This window comes from Camellia sinensis, chromosome 12 (genome assembly GCF_055761805.1).
Source record: "Camellia sinensis isolate YWXY chromosome 12, ASM5576180v1, whole genome shotgun sequence".
Lineage (NCBI taxonomy): Eukaryota > Viridiplantae > Streptophyta > Magnoliopsida > Ericales > Theaceae > Camellia > Camellia sinensis.
This window is the reverse complement of record NC_138972.1, coordinates 146,022,062-146,040,607: the sequence shown is the minus strand read 5'-3', so window position 1 is coordinate 146,040,607 and position 18,546 is coordinate 146,022,062. Positions and strand designations below refer to the sequence as shown.

Genomic DNA, 18,546 nt, shown 5'->3' with positions numbered 1-18,546 from the left:
GACACAGACACAGAGAGCGCTTTATCTCTTTGTGGTTTTCGTACTCTTTTCATTCTTGTTTTGCATACATTCTTTAGTAAAGAATTCTCTTCTTCTTATAAAGCAATCCAAGGAACAAAATTGATATTTCTATGGTTCTATCATTCTCAGCTGATAAGATGGGTAGTTATTAAATCATAAATATCTATATAAATTAGTGAAAGTTTGCAATGGCTCCAAGTTTTGATAAAGCCTTCTATGTGCAGAAAACTAGTTTCTAATCCTCGTAGGGTAGCCGTACGTCCTTGTGTAGTGGAACCCGCACAAAAATTTAATACTGCTACGTTATTTTGTTTTTCTTTTCTTTTTCCTTTTGTTGTTACTGAGGGCCGGTCATTAAATAATAAAATAATAAAAACCCTATAGATGTACTTTCTTTTATTGAAATAGTAAAATGAAGTAAATTTTCTGTTTAATTATTTTCTTCCTTCCATTTTGCCTCTGCCGACATAATTTAATTTGTTACAATTAGAATTATTTAGTAAGTTGCGATTCCAGCCCAAAGCCTTGGGGTTGGGTTGTGATAGTTCTGTCACCCTCTTCCCATATATAGTACCCTGAAATTCACAATTCTAAATTTGATTAATTGGCATCTTTTCAAAAATTAACCACAAGAATTTCTAAAATAGTTGCGTAGGAGAGAAAATAGATATAAGAGCTTATATAGTCTTCAGAAATGATGAAGTCATCGTGGAAAATGATAGTTAGCCGTCTTTGGTAACCTACAAAAATCACATTCATTTTACTTCCCTATTTAAGGTCTTGCCTCAACTCCATAACATATTCAACTCTATTCTTAAAATAAAAAAAATAAAAATTATTTTCCACAAAGTATTATATAAGATTGCACTCAGAAAACAAGCAAAAAACAATCTAATCAGTGCAAATCCATACAAAGGAGCTTAAAGGTATGCAGAAAATATAAATACCTATAAAAAATAAAAAACATAAAGAAGAAAAGTATAGCGATCCCGGGTTTACCCTTGTTGTACAGTGATCCGGACATGTGTCCGTGGAGATTGGTTGTTGTTTATTTTCTAGTTTGCATCCTCTTTACTTTGTATATTGAGTTATAAGATGTGTTGGGCAGGTTTGTTACAGGTTGGTTGCGTTTGGGAGCCTAGTGTTGCTGCCCAGATTTTTGGTCCTTCGCTCGAGCGAGGAGTTTGTCGCTCGAGCGAGAGTTGTGTTGCACCGGTTCTGGACCTGAGAGCTGTCTTTCTTGGCTCGAGCGAGCTTTTCATGGCTCGAGCGGTCTGGGTTTTTCTTCGCTCGATCGAGAACTTCTTGGCTCGAGCGAGGGTTTTCTGTGTCTGGTCGCTCGAGCGACCAATCCTTCGCTCGAGCGAGCGTGTTTTATATCAGCGCACAGCAGCGTCTAAAACATCACTTTTTCACTTCTTTTCTTTGAGCAAACCCTTAATCCGACACTCTCTCTCTCTAAACTTGCACTCTCTCTAAGGTTTGATCTCCCTAGGGTGTGAATCTAGCCTAGGGCCTTTGTTAAAAAGGTAGAGGGTGTTGAGAGCTTCGATTTAATCAGAAAAAGGTTGGATTTGAAGCAAGTTGATCTTGGAGTCTTCATCTCCTTTTGGGCTAAAACTTCAAGGTAGGGATATCCTACTCCTCTCTATGGGTTTTGTCTTTAAAATTTGGTATTTTGAGATGTTGGGCTTGGTTTGGTAATTTTGTGAAAGTTTGGGGCTTTTGTGTAATTTTACAAAAGTTGGGGTTTTATTCATAATAAACCTAGATGCATGTTTGGCATGGAGAAATGGAATTGATGTTGAATCATTGATGAAAATGGGACCTAAGGGTTGAAATGGTAATTATGGAAAATGGCCTAATTACATTGTTTAATTAATTGGGATAATTAATTGTGAGAAATGAGGAATGAAATGTTGATTGAATATCCATTTGTGCATTTATTTTCTGTTTAGAAATAACTGCTTTGGGCTATCGGTGGAGGATAGTCGTGATTGTTGTAGACAATGCATGATGATTAGGTAAACTGAAACTAATCAATGAAATGTGTCATGAAACTTGACGGTTGATAGAATACATTATTTGTATGTATTGGGTGATTGTATATAGAACCTTTGTGTTTGTATACATTATGTGTAGAGGAGGAGATAGGGGATGTACTCCGCGGTTTAGGGGAAGATAGGGGATGTACCTCTAAACCGGATAGGTATTGGGAGGAGATAGGGGATGAACTCCGTAGACAGAGCTCATATGCTTGTCTAGAGAAGTGAAGATAGAGCTCATATGTTTATCTTTGTGAAGTGTGGATATAGCTTGTATGCTTATCTGTGGATATTGTTGTTATACATATCTGTTGAGAATGTGGATATAGTTTTTATGCTTATCTGTTGAAAAAGGGAAAATGAAATGTAATTGGGACTTGTAAGTCGTTGACATAATTATGTAATTTATGTGATTGTATCAGTGTTGACCAACTATCGATTGCTAATGTTTTAGTCATTGTCCATGGTTGGTTTAGTGTATTTCTACTGGGCTGTGGCTCACCCTATATGGGAATATCATTTTCAGGTGCAGGAAGCATGCCACCTCCAAGGACATAGCTGGGAGGCTAGTGGCGGGCATAGTTTTGTCGTTTTACTTTTGATGTATTACATGTAACTTCAAGCCAAGGGCTTAATGTGTAAACGAGTTAGTACTCTTTTGTTGTAACCAAGTGTTAACTTGGAAAGCTGTAAGCCCATAGGGCATTTTTGTTATGATGTTAACGTGTAAATGCATGTCTTATTTGATGGGTTTAATGTTATTTTTGAGGGCGTTACAACTTGGTATCAGAGCGTACCGGGTTCGAATACTTTGGGTACGTGGGAAGTGATTAGTATCACAATGGGTTTGTCTCGCTTGGTAGAGACTTAGATGTAGTATCATATGCTATGTGCTTGATTGATAACATGCTTATGTGACTATGTGGGTATGGGATTTAGTTTCCAGGATGTTGATTGGATCCTTGAGTTTCTGAGAGTCTTGTTGGAAAAGCACTTGATCAATGCTATTTCTAACCGGAACTCTAGTAACGCCTTGGGACTATCATTATCCGGAAATGAAATTTGTAAGTGCTTATGTGTTTATGTGCTTATGTGGAGTGAATTACACTTGTCCATGCATTAGGACGTGAGTGTTTAGTTTCGGCACACTTATGAATGTGCTAACGTTCTGTGTTACCTTTATTAGGATGTCAGGACGAGGAAGAGGTGCTAGGCGTGGTAGACCTGCGAGGCAGGAAGTACCGTTACAGGGTGAGATTCCGGCAGTGCAGGAGGGAGTTAGGCAGGCCAATGTGGCCGAGCCAGTGGGTCAGCAGGCTATGGGTGCCTTGGCCAGAGAGATAGCAGGAGCTTTGGGTATTCTTAGAGCTGAGAATCAGGCAGCTGAGACAGGGCCTTCCTTCTTGAAGAGGGAGTTCTTCCGGTGTAATCCGGATGAGTTTATCGGGGATCCTAAAGAGCCGCTTAAGGCAGATGAATGGCTCGAACAGACAACGAAGACGTTTGAGATGCTTGGCATCGAGGACGGAGCACTGAAAGTGACCTTGGCATCCTTCCAACTGAAGGGAGATGCGGGTCAATGGTGGAAGTACGAGAAAGCTCGTGTTGGTGGTACTTGGGAGGCGTTTGTGAATGCTTTTCAGGAGAGGTTTTTATCAGCAGCAGCTAGGGAGAAGCTGAGGGATCAGTTTAGCCGGCTTAATCAGCAGGGCTTGTCAGTGGCCGAGTTTGAGGCTACTTTTACCAGTCTGTCTAGGTTTGCACCTGAACTGGTGGCGTTTGAGGAACGCCGTTGCTATGAGTTTGAGCGGAAGTTGAGGCGGGGCCTCAAGTTGAGAATTGGTGGGTCTTATATTCGAGAGTATAGACACCTAGTGGACGCTGCAGCTCATATGGAACTTATGATGCAGGAGGAGGATGAGGGTCAGAGAGGCTCCAAGAGGAGCCAGGATAGTCAGAGTGATAGCAGGAGACAGAAGGGTTATAACCCTCAGCAGTCTCAGGGTGCAGTCTCTAGATCGACCTTTCCAGTGCCGAGTGTAGGCTCGGGGAGAGGCAGTCAGGGGGAATTCACTTGTTACAAGTGTGGCCAGCTGGGTCACAAGGTTTCAGTTTGCCCGCAGAAGGGTGGGGGTCAGAAAGCTGCTTCTTCTTCAGCTAGACCGCAGAGTCAGAGTTTGGGCAGGGGGCAGCTCTTGACTTGTTATCAGTGTGGACAACCTGGGCACATGAAGAGGTTTTGCCCACAGTTGAGTGCCACTTCGGGAGCGTCTGGTTCTAGGCAGACGCAGGGTTTTCAGCCAGCTCAGTCTGTGCAGGCCTCGAGGGCCAATCCGGGAGTTTCGTCATCCCAGTCTGTGCAGCAGTCTTTTGCTCCGAGAGGTGAGCAGGTAGACCAGGGGCCTACGGGGCGCATGTATGCTGTTACCGCGCAGGATTTGGTACCGGCTCCATCAGTAGTGAGAGGTACTTTTCTGTTTTGCAACTCAGTTGCTAATGTGTTGATAGACACGGGTGCATCTCATTCTTTTGTATCTGCTGCATTTGCATCTGTTTTGGAATTGGAGTTAGCACAGTTAGCATCTCCTATTTGTGTGGTATCGCCTTTGGGTGGTGAGTTGATTCTGAAACAGGGTGTTAGAGGATGTGATATAGAGATCGCCGACTATAGGCTTCCTTTTCCGTTTGTTGTCATGCCCATGAAGGGTTTTGATGTTATTTTGGGTATGGACTGGTTATCGTCATACCGGGCTGTTATTGATTGCTACCGCCAGAGGGTTACATTATGTACCTTGAGCGGGGAGTGTATCCATTTCTTGGGAGACCGGGTTGGTAGTGTTTTGCCACCGGGGTATGATTCGCGAGGGCGAAGTGAGCTTAGTAGTCTACTTGCCAGCTTTGAGAGTGGTGAGAGTGGTGAGACCCAGGTTGTGTTACCGAGGGTGGTTTGTGAGTATTCGGATGTCTTTCCCGAAGATCTTGTTAGTTTGCCACCTCACCGAGAGATAGAGTTCTCTATTGATTTAGTGCCTGGTACGGCGCCGATTTCTATGGCACCTTACCGTTTTGCTCCAGCAGAGTTGGTTGAGTTGAAAGTTCAGCTCCAGGAATTGCTCGATAAGGGCTTTGTTCGCCCTAGTGTTTCACCGTGGGGAGCGCCGGCCCTCTTTGTTAAAAAGAAAGATGGTGCCTTGAGATTGTGTATAGACTACCGGAAGTTGAATCGGGCTACGGTTAAGAATAAGTACCCTATGCCCCGTATAGATGATTTGTTTGACCAGTTGAAGGGTTCCCGTTGTTTCTCTAAGATAGACTTGAGATCGGGTTACCATCAGTTGAGGGTCAGGGAGGAAGATATTCCGAAAACGGCATTCCGTACGCGGTATGGCCATTATGAGTTTCTGGTGATGCCATTTGGGCTTACCAATGCACCGGCAGTCTTTATGGACTTGATGAACCGGATTTTCCGGGAGTTCTTAGATCGATTTGTGGTTGTTTTCGTGGACGATATCCTTATCTATTCGTCTTCTGAGGAGGAGCACGAGGCACACTTGAGAGTGGTGCTTGAGTTACTTAGAGCCCATAGGCTGTATGCCAAGTTTGGGAAGTGTGAGTTCTGGCTGAGGGAAGTCAAATTCTTAGGCCACGTGGTATCCGGGGAAGGGGTGTCTGTTGATACATCCAAGATTGAGGCAGTGCAAGATTGGGCACAGCCTAAGAGTGTGTTTGAGATCCGCAGTTTTCTGGGATTGGCTGGGTATTACCGTCGGTTTGTGAAAGATTTCTCCAGGTTAGCGTCACCATTGACTAGACTGACTCGGAAGGGAGTCAAGTTTGTGTGGAGTGAGACTTGTGAAAAGTCGTTCCAAGAGTTGAAAGTTAGATTAACCACCGCTCCGGTGTTGATTATTCCGGAGAGAGGGTTGGGTTATGCGGTTTATTGTGATGCTTCACGAGAGGGTTTGGGTTGTGTGTTGATGCAAGAGGGGAAAGTGGTAGCTTATGGCTCACGTCAATTGAAAATACACGAGAAAAATTACCCTACTCACGACCTATAGTTAGCAGCAGTGATCTTTGCCTTGAAAATCTGGAGGCACTACCTTTTTGGTGAGAAGTTCGAGGTATTCTCGGATCATAAGAGTTTGAAGTATCTGTTTACACAGAGAGACTTGAATTTGAGGCAGAGGAGATTGATGGAGTTCATCGAGGATTATGATTTTGAGTTGCATTATCATCCGGGAAAGGCCAATGTTGTGGCCGATGCCCTTAGTAGGAAAACCATTAGTGATGTAGCTTGTATAGCCATCCGGGAATGGGAGATGTTGGGAGCACTTGGCGAGTTTGATTTGCTATTGGGCGAATCTGTCGAGGCTGCGGCCATGTTTTCTGTTGTTGCGCAGCCTACACTTGTGATTAGAGTGTTAGAGGCACAGAGAGGTGACCTTGAGGTAGAATCCCTCCGAGAGAAGATCTCCAGTGGGAAAGTTGAGAAGGGTTTGACGGTGTATCCCGACCTGAGTGTGAGATACCGAGACCGTTTGTTTGTACCGGAGGCTTGCCGAGAGGAGGTACTCCGAGAGTTTCACCATTCGCGCCTTGCGGTGCATCCGGGAGGTACTAAGATGTATCAGGATTTGGGTCGCCAGTTTTGGTGGCGGGGTATGAAGAGAGATGTGGCTGTTTTCGTATCGAAGTGCCTTACTTGCCAGCAAGTGAAGGCCGAGCATCAGAGGCCAGCGGGTTTGTTGCAACCCTTGCCTATTGCCGAGTGGAAGTGGGAGCATGTCACTATGGACTTCGTTGTAGGTCTTCCGAGGACTCAGCGGGGTAGTGATGCTATTTGGGTGGTTGTAGACCGGTTGACTAAGTCGGCGCACTTTATTCCTATGCGCGTGAGAGATTCGGTAGATCATCTTGCCGATTTGTATATTCGGGATGTAGTGAGATTGCACGGGGTCCCAGTGACGATCGTCTCAGATAGAGATCCTCGTTTTACTGCTAGGTTGTGGCAGAGTTTGCAGATTGCACTGGGCACTAAGTTGACCTTTAGTACGGCTTATCATCCTCAGACTGACGGGCAGTCCAAGCGTACTATTCAGATCCTTGAGGATATGCTTCGGGGTTGTGTCCTGGACTTCAGTGGGACGTGGGAGAGGCACTTGCCATTGGTAGAGTTTGCCTACAACAATAGTTTTCAGTCTAGCATCGGTATGGCACCGTTTGAGGCCTTGTATGGCCGACCGTGTAGGTCTCCAGTTTGTTGGGCCGAGGTGGGTGATGCACCTTTGTTGGGTCCGGAGTTGGTTAGGGAGACGACGGAGAAAGTTGAGCTTATCCGTAGGAGACTTGTTACAGCCCAGAGTCGACAAAAGAGTTATGCCGACCGTAGGAGGAGGCCTTTGGCGTTTGAGGTAGGTGATCATGTCTTTTTGAAGATATCACCTAGACGAGGTCTGATGAGGTTTGGGAAGAGTGGGAAGTTATCCCCTCGGTTTATTGGTCCTTTTGAGATCCTTGAAAGGATAGGTGAGGTTGCTTATCGGTTAGCCTTACCGCCGCAGTTGTCCGGAGTGCATGACGTGTTTCATGTGAGTATGCTTCGGAAGTATGAACCAGATCCATCACATGTGCTGGATTGGAGCGATTTAGAGGTAGATGAGGATGCCTCGTATGAGGAGAGACCGGTTCGGGTCTTGGATAGGCGGGATCAGGTCCTGCGTGGCAAGACCATTCCTTTGGTGAAAGTCTTGTGGAAACATCACGGAGTGGAGGAAGCCACTTGGGAACGTGAGTTGGAAGTCCGTGAGAAATATCCGGACTTGTTTGTTGATGTGTGATCTTGTATTTAAATTTTACATTATGTTGAACTTAAGAGCTTTTATATATGTCTTAAGTTGTGAAACATTGAGAATGTTTTGATTATTGGAAGTATGTTTGGAACTTGCCTCATATGGAAGTTGAATGTGACACTATATGTGTTGAATATATTGTTGAAATTGGAAAGATAGTGCATAATGTTGATGCATGTTGAAAATACATATGTTGTTTACATATTGTGATATGTCTCTTGTTAAAGGGATGGGATGACCGGTAATGGGTCGAATTGTTGAATGTTAAATTGTAACATTGTCTAAAATGAAGGAAAACTTGTTTTTGAAAACTTATGCTTAATTTCGGGGGCGAAATTCTTTAAGGGGGGGAGGTTATAGCGATCCCGGGTTTACCCTTGTTGTACAGTGATCCGGACATGTGTCCGTGGAGATTGGTTGTTGTTTATTTTCTAGTTTGCATCCTCTTTACTTTGTATATTGAGTTATAAGATGCGTTGGGCAGGTTTGTTACAGGTTGGTTGCGTTTGGGAGCCTAGTGTTGCTGCCCAGATTTTTGGTCCTTCGCTCGAGCAAGAGTTGTGTTGCACCGGTTCTGGACCTGAGAGCTGTCTTTCTTGGCTCGAGCGAGCTTTTCGTGGCTCGAGCGGTCTGGGTTTTTCTTCGCTCGATCGAGAACTTCTTGGCTCGAGCGAGGGTTTTCTGTGTCTGGTCGCTCGAGCGACCAATCCTTCGCTCGAGCGAGCGTGTTTTATATCAGCGCACAGCAGCGTCTAAAACATCACTTTTTCACTTCTTTTCTTTGAGCAAACCCTTAATCCGACACTCTCTCTCTCTAAACTTGCACTCTCTCTAAGGTTTGATCTCCCTAGGGTGTGAATCTAGCCTAGGGCCTTTGTTAAAAAGGTAGAGGGTGTTGAGAGCTTCGATTTAATCAGAAAAAGGTTGGATTTGAAGCAAGTTGATCTTGGAGTCTTCATCTCCTTTTGGGCTAAAACTTCAAGGTAGGGATATCCTACTCCTCTTTATGGGTTTTGTCTTTAAATTTTGGTATTTTGAGATGTTGGGCTTGGTTTGGTAATTTTGTGAAAGTTTGGGGCTTTTGTGTAATTTTACAAAAGTTGGGGTTTTATTCATAATAAACCTAGATGCATGTTTGGCATGGAGAAATGGAATTGATGTTGAATCATTGATGAAAATGGGACCTAAGGGTTGAAATGGTAATTATGGAAAATCGCCTAATTACATTGTTTAATTAATTGGGATAATTAATTGTGAGAAATGAGGAATGAAATGTTGATTGAATATCCATTTGTGCATTTATTTTCTGTTTAGAAATAACTGCTTTGGGCTATCGGTGGAGGATAGTCGTGATTGTTGTAGACAATGCATGATGATTAGGTAAACTGAAACTAATCAATGAAATGTGTCATGAAACTTGACGGTTGATAGAATACATTATTTGTATGTATTGGGTGATTGTATATAGAACCTTTGTGTTTGTATACGTTATGTGTAGAGGAGGAGATAGGGGATGTACTCCGCGGTTTAGGGGAAGATAGGGGATGTACCTCTAAACCGGATAGGTATTGGGAGGAGATAGGGGATGAACTCCGTAGACAGAGCTCATATGCTTGTCTAGAGAAGTGAAGATAGAGCTCATATGTTTATCTTTGTGAAGTGTGGATATAGCTTGTATGCTTATCTGTGGATATTGTTGTTATACATATCTGTTGAGAATGTGGATATAGTTTTTATGCTTATCTGTTGAAAAAGGGAAAATGAAATGTAATTGGGACTTGTAAGTCGTTGACATAATTATGTAATTTATGTGATTGTATCAGTGTTGACCAACTATCGATTGCTAATGTTTTAGTCATTGTCCATGGTTGGTTTAGTGTATTTCTACTGGGCTGTGGCTCACCCTATATGGGAATATCATTTTCAGGTGCAGGAAGCATGCCACCTCCAAGGACATAGCTGGGAGGCTAGTGGCGGGCATAGTTTTGTCGTTTTACTTTTGATGTATTACATGTAACTTCAAGCCAAGGGCTTAATGTGTAAACGAGTTAGTACTCTTTTGTTGTAACCAAGTGTTAACTTGGAAAGCTGTAAGCCCGTAGGGCATTTTTGTTGTGATGTTAACGTGTAAATGCATGTCTTATTTGATGGGTTTAATGTTATTTTTGAGGGCGTTACAAAAAGAAAGCCATTAAAGAAGACTCATGAACCAACCTTTCCAATCCAATCAAGACAACCCATGTCATAATATTTTAGATATTATGCTGAACTGGTCTGTTTACATCTTGGCAAATAATATTATTTCATATCGCTTGAATATAAGTTTATAATATGGAAAATTGATGGTGTATAATTGATTTTCATTGCTTCATTTCAAAGGTTCCAAACTCAAAGAATCAACAAAAATGCAAAAGTTTGAAGAACAAGAAGATTAAAGAAGGACAAAACAAAAACAACTACTCTAACCCAGTTCCAAATTCATCAAGAAAGGAAAATCATTAATAGAGTAGAGGACCCACTTTGAACAAAAGAAAGGAAAACTCGCAAATTCAGCAACAAACACAAATTGAATAATAAAAGAAACAAGTACAACAAAAGTAATCTTGCCCTTAGCCTTGGGAACATGTAAAGCCGGGTTTTTTTTTTTTAATTGTTTTAAAATTTTTTCCGAATGAGAACATGTCAAGCTTGGGGTCCATAAGCATTTCACTTTATCATCATGGTAGGTGTTATGGTTATGGTGCTTCACACATATGTTGAAGGGAAAAAAAAATGGAAAAGGCCTTTATCTGTTAGTATTGGAAGCTTGTGAAAATCAATAGCCATTGGTGTAGGTACATGATGTAAGTCTTCATGAAACATTTCCATCCAACAATGAAATTGGGGTGATGATCAAAACATCTTTTTTTTTTTCTTTGTGACACTCATTCACCATTCAATTGTTTCAATGATGTTTAGTTTGTCTTCTCTTTGTTTTTGAATTACATGTTGGGGCTATCATTAACTATGACGTGTTTAATGGACTGGATTGGATTTTTGGCTTCTTTTTATTGCTTTCACACATAACCTGAAATCAGTTACGTGGGATTCTTCTCTTTTTTACTTTTGAGTTAGCTGTTGCAGATTATGATAATTGTATTTGTCTGCCTTTTTATAGCTGGCTAAAATACATCTAATTCTTGTTTTTGTGTTCTCCACGCCTATTGATAAAATGTCAGTAGTCTTCTTGTGCTTACTTGTCTATTAGCTAGACTTTCATTAATAGATATAGTTAGCCACGTGTGAAAGAGAAAATAATACAATTTTGCAATTTGTATGGTTGATTTTGTTTCTTTCCATTTCTGGAGTGATGTTTTCATTTTTGCAAGAACACCTGTTCTGTTTAGAGGGTAGCAAAATAGAAATGGTCATCATTCCAACTTATTGAAAGTCCTGGAGCTAACATCGAAGGTCGTTGCTTTGCTAGAAACTTTTCACCAACTACTTTAAAACAAGAGACAGAATTCTTCATAGGTTTGGAATTGAATTTGGAGTTAATTTAGATGTCTATATCTTTTGTTGATGGGAAGCTGGAACACTGTACACAAATTGTGTTTTTCCACTTCCCATTGCTATTGCCAATTTGTCGATGTGCTTGAGCCAAACTGAAACTTTGGAATCATTATATTCACATTCAAATCATTGCCAACCCATGTTTTATTGTTGTTCTCTCTCCCTCTCTCTCTCTCTATATATATATATATATTTATGTGGGCAAGTAACTCCTTGATATGCTCCATAATTAGAAGAACACCCCAAATTGAAAAAGATATAGACATTTACTGATAGCCCCAATCAACATTTAATTCAAAAACAAAGAGAAGAGAAACTAAACATCATTAGAAGAAAACCCCAAAAATTTCATATAAAATGAATAAATAAATAAAATGAAAATCCAAAAAGCCCCAGTCATTGATATAATCAAAAACATATAGAAAAACAACTATCCATAAAAAATCAAAAAGAAAAAGAAAAAAAGAAACCCATTAAAGAAGGTTCACGAACCAACCTTTCCAATCCAATCAACAACCTCTTTTGTAGCCCCCAAATTGAAGTCCCCATTCCTTACTGTTGTTGTCTTCTGCACATAGAAGGCTTTATCAAAACTTGGAGCCATTGCAAACTTTCACTAATTTATATAGATATTTATGATTTAATAACTACCCATCTTATCAACTGAGAATGATAGAACCATAGAAATATCAATTTTGTTCCGTGGATTGCTTTATAAGAAGAAGAGAATTCTTTACTAAAGAAAGTATGCAAAACAAGAATGAAAAGAGTATGAAAACCAAAAAGAGATGAAGCGCTCTTTGTGTCTGTGTCTGTGTCTGTGTATGTTTCATTTTGGCATATGATCGAGCACATGGTGGACACACAATTAAACAGTTGAGAGGATCAGGAATAGAGACCCAAATAGACAAATTATGAATAATTTCATAATGGACAAAAAGAAGAAGACACACCTCAGTTTCTGCAGGTTGTTCCAGCTCATAGAACATACAACAATTCAGTATGTATGCCCATAAATATATTGAAGGTTCTGTTTCGGTGATGAGTTTGAAAACCCATGCAACTCTTGAAGATCTTCCATCGTTCCACCGATCGCACCACTCAACTCCTATTGAGCTTATCGCTTGTGTCATGAGCTTATCCCTTCTTGAAGGTTCCTGCTGCTTGTGGTCTTCTTGAAACGGTGACAGCGGTGCATGCGTTTTGTGCAAGATTCAAGAAGGGAGAGATGGTGGCCTCCGATTGGTTGGTCAATCGGTTGTAGATGTAAAACAAGGCATTACACCAAACCAGCATCAGCTTTACACTAAACAAAGAAACCAGCAACAGCGTTACACCACTCTTACCTTCTTTTTATATATGTTATAGATTATATATGGAATGTTCCTGCGATTTGATGTTTAAAATGATTTGATTGTTATTTATGTGACTCTTTATTTATCAGTTGCAATCAACAAATGAGAGATAGTCACGATCAAGGTTTAGATGTAGCGAGTGAAAGAATGAAATATTGTTGAAGAATGAATGGAAAATTTTTTTAACTGAATTAATTAATTATTCTTTTTCATCATTTCTTTCCTGTGTTGGTGGGGTACATATTATATTATATCAGTCCACATATTTAATTTTTTAATTTTCAGTTAGAAAGTTGATAATGTGTTTTATTCAAAAATCAAAATTGAACAAATAATACAATCAAATCAAATAATTTAATTTGAAAGTTAATTTTTAAATTAAATAATTTTATTTAAAAATAAATTTTCAAACAAAAAGAAGATGTCCACTGAAAAAAAAACGTGTCAAATAGGAGCTCCAATTGGGCCCAAAATTTAGGGCTTATGGTTGTTCAAAAAACAATGGTGATTTTGACTTGGCTCGGGTATTTTAAGTTTAAATTTATACTTGAGGAGCTCATAAAATTAACTACAGATGTCGTTTGAATGATTCAAATTATTCAGTTTGTAATTTATATATATATCATTTATAAAAAAATTAAATCGATTCGATAAACGTAACTTTTTATAATCACTTCTTTTTCAACTTTTTTATCTGTATTTTTAACTTATAAAATTATCGCCACCTTATTTTCACACATAACATCATCACCACCACTATCACTATCACTATCACTACTACTATTAATACTTTGCATCTCTTTATTTTCTCTCACATCATCACAAACCCACCGACATCCCAATCTCTCTTCCCTCTGCCAAATCACTACATACTCACCCCACTTTCCATTAATCTCACTAGATTAATTACCTCCTATGCCACTAGATTAATTACCTCCTACGCCACATAAATTGCTTTATCAAAACCAAATGGACTCTGCCAACACCCAATTCACTATAATGCCACCAAATCAATCACCGCCCAAATGATCAAAAATCTAATTATCATGTGAGGATATTGCAATTTGGCAATAGTAAGATTAATTCGGAGTTCCTTTTATGATGTTATTTATTTCTTTATTTATACTTGAAATAAGAAACAAATATTTTGAAAATAAAACCAAAATAAAAAAACATACATGTTTGGTGAGTTATTAAAAATAGTGATTGGCTGTAGAGGGTGGATAGAAGTGTGAGTGGTCGGAGGACGTGGTTAGAGGTCACAAGATGAATAGAAGGGTGCAAGAACGTAGCCTAAGGGTTACTAAAGGTCATGGGAGTAACTAGAGGGTCACTAAAGATCGATTGAGCTTATTAAGAGTTGTGGATAGTGATAGATGGTTACAGCTAGTGAAAATTTATTTTGAAGAGAAATAAAATAAAATTGATCCCACTATTATGGGGAAAAAGTACATACCAACTATTTTTTCCATTTATAGTTAAAAAAAATAAAAATGAAAATTTCACCAAATGAAAATTTCATAATACAGTGAATAGTAACTCCGATTAACTTTTTATACTAATAATTATTCAGAAGTTTTGAAATACTATGTAGACATTAACTTACCTAATATTTCAAATAAAAAAATGATATAAATATCTTTGATTAACTTTATAGTCAAGTTGGTTCGATTTTATCATTGAACTATTACTCATACCAATCTACTTTGGGTGGAGAAGTACTTATCCGATTTCGACTAAGGTAATGCTCAAAACCATGCAACTTCTTTTGGCCCATCAATTCCAAAAAACAACCGAACAAGCACTTTCGTGCCCATGAACACAACAGATCGGAGAAGACAAAGATGAGAGAGAAGAGAGAGCCATATCGGAAATGGAAGAGAGAGAAGATGTCATCTCGAAACCAATTGTCTTCATTGTTCTCTGTCTTGATATTTCATATAGGATTTCATTTGATATTATATGCAAGATTTTTTTGATATTCTATATAGAATTTCTTTTGTATTCTAATTGTGGAGCTTTTCTTAATTGATTATGAAAGGAATATTAAATTAGCAATGATTTATTAATGCTAGAATGAGAATGCTTAAACTAGCTGTTTGGTTACTTCTCTTGCATTTGAGGCAACAAAATTGTTGAAATTATTATCACATTATTATTATTATTATTTTTCCTTAGAAACAACAATAATGGGGCCCACATTAATAGGGGTTGAAATTATAACCTTTTCACTGCCCATTTATTTATAATGCTATACATAATAAATATAGGTGGATTTTGTTTCTCATTTATATTGTATTTGATTTGGTTTGTCAAATTTGTGGATTCCGTTCTTTCATTTTGATGCATTGAAATTTTGATGCTAAATTTGGTAGCTAAGTTTGTACTGTAGAGAAGTTTACCCTTTACCCTTTGTGCTCCCTCCCACTAAAACCCATTAATGTTTTTATGGGTTCTTTTTTTTTTTTTTTTTGAACTTTGTTGTGAATCTCTGGGAGTTATCTTTGTTTGCTATAACATTGTTTTCTAATTGGGATAATATAATTGATTTTATCCTAAACTAGGAAACTACTTATTTCAATTTACATGTCTGTATATTTATGGGTCTAATTTCTCTTTGGTGTTTAATCACTAAGTTTATTGATTGATTTGGAATGGAAGGTTTAATCACTAAATTCAGGTCAAAGAATGTGCAAAAGAAAAGTGAACTCGTCATGTCCTTCCCCAAATTAACATTGAACCTTGATTAATAACAATTTCAGTTATTAATATCCTCTTTTTATCTATAAAGACTAAGATATGTTCCTTCACCTGTTTTGCAAGGCTGCATGCTCGATCAGGAAAATTCATAATTTCATAGTAAAACACAGAGAAGTTAAGAGCCAATCCAAGCAGAATTGGATGTGTTGGAGCCAACTCTGTATTTGCTATATCCTGCAAAGAGAACATTGAAATCAAGATGGAAACAGTAAATAACAAGAATGAATCACAATTATCAAAACAAAGAAAGTTATATAAAACAACCCTAAAACCTAATCTAATTTTTACCATTAGAGAGAGCATAACATTTGCAATATGAAAAGAAAAATCTACAAAACTGCATATATAATAAAAGACAAAAGTTTTCCCATAGATCACAGAAATATTTAGTTCATAAACTCCACAGACGCCATGTGCCAATACGTTGGCATTTAAAGGGGAAGGGTGCGGTAAGGGCATAGTTGTTAAAGGCTCACGGCGCACTAAGGTGTAAAAATCTCCCAAAGCCTAAGTGAAAGGCACAACATAAAACGTGAGCATGAAAGAAGTAAAGTGCACGTGACATAAGAATGTATATTAAATATACACTTGCAAGCATAGTTGTCAAATCGGGATTCGTATCTGGAATCAAAATGGTCTCGTACCAAATCGCGAAGCGAATCGAATTGAATCGTGAATCATAAAGATTCAGTCATTTTTTCTAAATTACTTAAAAACATATATCTACACATTTAGATGTTATATATCTTGTGAATATGAAATATTTAGACTTAAATTAATAAAAATGTCATTTTGAATGATAATCACGTAGTTTAATAGGTAAAAAGTTAGCAAAGGTTCTTATGTAAGATCACCATCATATCTTTTTTCTTTTTTAGACAACCATTCTTAATAAAGATAATAACCAAATAGTCAAACTATCAATTTCTAAAGTAACAATAATTACAACGATATTGATCACTAAAAACCCCATGATCACTAAAATAACAAAAAATATGTATATATGTTGGTTATTTTAGTATTAAACGCTATTAGAAGTTGCATTATGTCATTTTTACTAAAAAGATGGAGGAAAAAAAAGTCGAAAATATGTTAGACACAATAATTTCAAAAATTGTATGAATAGTAAAAAGTGAATCGAATCGTGAATCGATTGTGAACCGTGCAATTCACCAGAGATTCATTTTCAAAATAGATTCACCCATAGATTCGTATAGATTTTACAAAAATTGCGAATCGAATCGTGAATCATAAGATTCTAATAACAGAGCTTGCAAGTGAAAGCAATTTGAAATATGTAACCGAAACAAAAAAAGGTGAAATTTTGTTGACACCTCAACTAAGAAAGTTAGACAAATCAACACAAATGTAAATATTTTCAATTGATAATTTTGGTATAGGCATTCACGAAAGCAAATAACTATTTCCATTTTGCAAATTGCAATAATGAAAAAGTTAGTTGTAAACTTTTTACACATATTATTAAGCTAAGAATTACAAAGATCTATTTCATGTAATCAAACATAAGCTTATGAACCTAGAATACAAACAAAAACAAAACAAAACAAAACGGAAAAAAAAAAAATTATTGGCATAAAGACTGTAAATATGGTATAAAACATATCCATTAGTGGCTATTGAAAAATAAATAAAAGATAAAGATACTTTTTTATTATCTAAAAAAGCATGCCTTTCTTGAGCCTAACGCTTACAAATGGAGCCAAATAAAAGGCACGAACCTAAGGACTTTATGTGAATCTGAAGAAGGTGCCTAACTTGGCATCTATGTTACATGGACTCATCAGATTCAGTGAAGTACCCGTGTTGACACGACACGGGTATGGGTACGGGATACAATCAGGATATGGCATGGAGAAAATGGATACGGCAAACGAGGAAGAAAGATGGCATATACGACTGAAACTCAGAGATGGAGAGAGAAAGATATATATATATATAGAGAGAGAGAGAGAGGGCTGAAACTCACCTTTGCAAAGCAAGTCGAGTTGTGAAGTGAGATTGAAGGGTAAACCCTAGTCGCGAACTAGACTGAATCGAACGAGATCTGAAAACCAACATCGCGAAGTTGACTCCACCCAGAAAATGACTCTAGGACTTCGATTTCCCTTTGGTCTGTGTGTGTGTGTGTGTGTGTCTCTCTCTCTCTCTCTTCTTCTTTGACTTCGTCTTCTCTTCCTCTCTGTTCTCCTTCTCTACATTCTATTTATAAATGATATTAATATAATAATATATAATAGGATTCTTATTACATAATATTATTCACTCAAAAAAATATTGTATAATATAATTTTTATGTCTAAAATAAAAATAATTTATTTTATCATATATAATATAATTTATTTTATGCCTAAAATAATTTTTATTTGTTATTGTTTTTAACAAATTTGTTATTCCTTAACTTTTTTTTAACTCATCTTCATAAAATAAATATATTTTAAAAAAATAACTATTTAATGTATCCCCGTACCTGTATCCAAATTTGGATCCGTATCCACGTATCCTCAATTTTTAATTTTGAAATGTCTGACCTCTAGATACACACCCGCACTCGAGTCCGTGTAACGTAGCTTGGCATAGAATAAGGCACTTTCTTCGATGCTTGCTAAGTAAGAGGGCATTGTTAGTAGTGGATTGGATTTAGTTATATATATATATAATTCTTATCCTAAGGTTTCTAACAAAATATGAATTTATTTAATTTATACAGTGAAAACAGATCCATATAACTAACCCCACCTCTATGAAGCACGGACACCTTGGAGAAGGCTACGTATCAGTGTCGGACACGTGTCGGACACGGACACGCGTCGGACACGCGGTGAAAGGTGTCCCCTTTTTTTTTGAATTTTTTGTCACCGGACACGTTCTAGACACGCTTAGGGACACCTTTGGGACACAGCTGGGTAAAATTCATAATTTATGAAAATTCTGTGGGGTCAATTT

The 18,546-nt window shown here is 38.2% G+C and overlaps 1 long non-coding RNA gene across 1 annotated transcript; it reads right to left on the bottom strand.

Moving 5' to 3' along the window:
• Positions 1 to 11,793: 11,793 nt before the first annotated feature.
• On the bottom strand, positions 11,794 to 12,989 carry LOC145804293 (uncharacterized). The gene is made up of 2 exons (XR_014345921.1): positions 12,421 to 12,989; positions 11,794 to 12,035 (listed from the first exon to the last, which is right to left on the bottom strand). It is a non-coding gene; the product is annotated as an uncharacterized LOC145804293 (long non-coding RNA).
• Between the last annotated feature and the right edge of the window lie 5,557 nt (positions 12,990 to 18,546).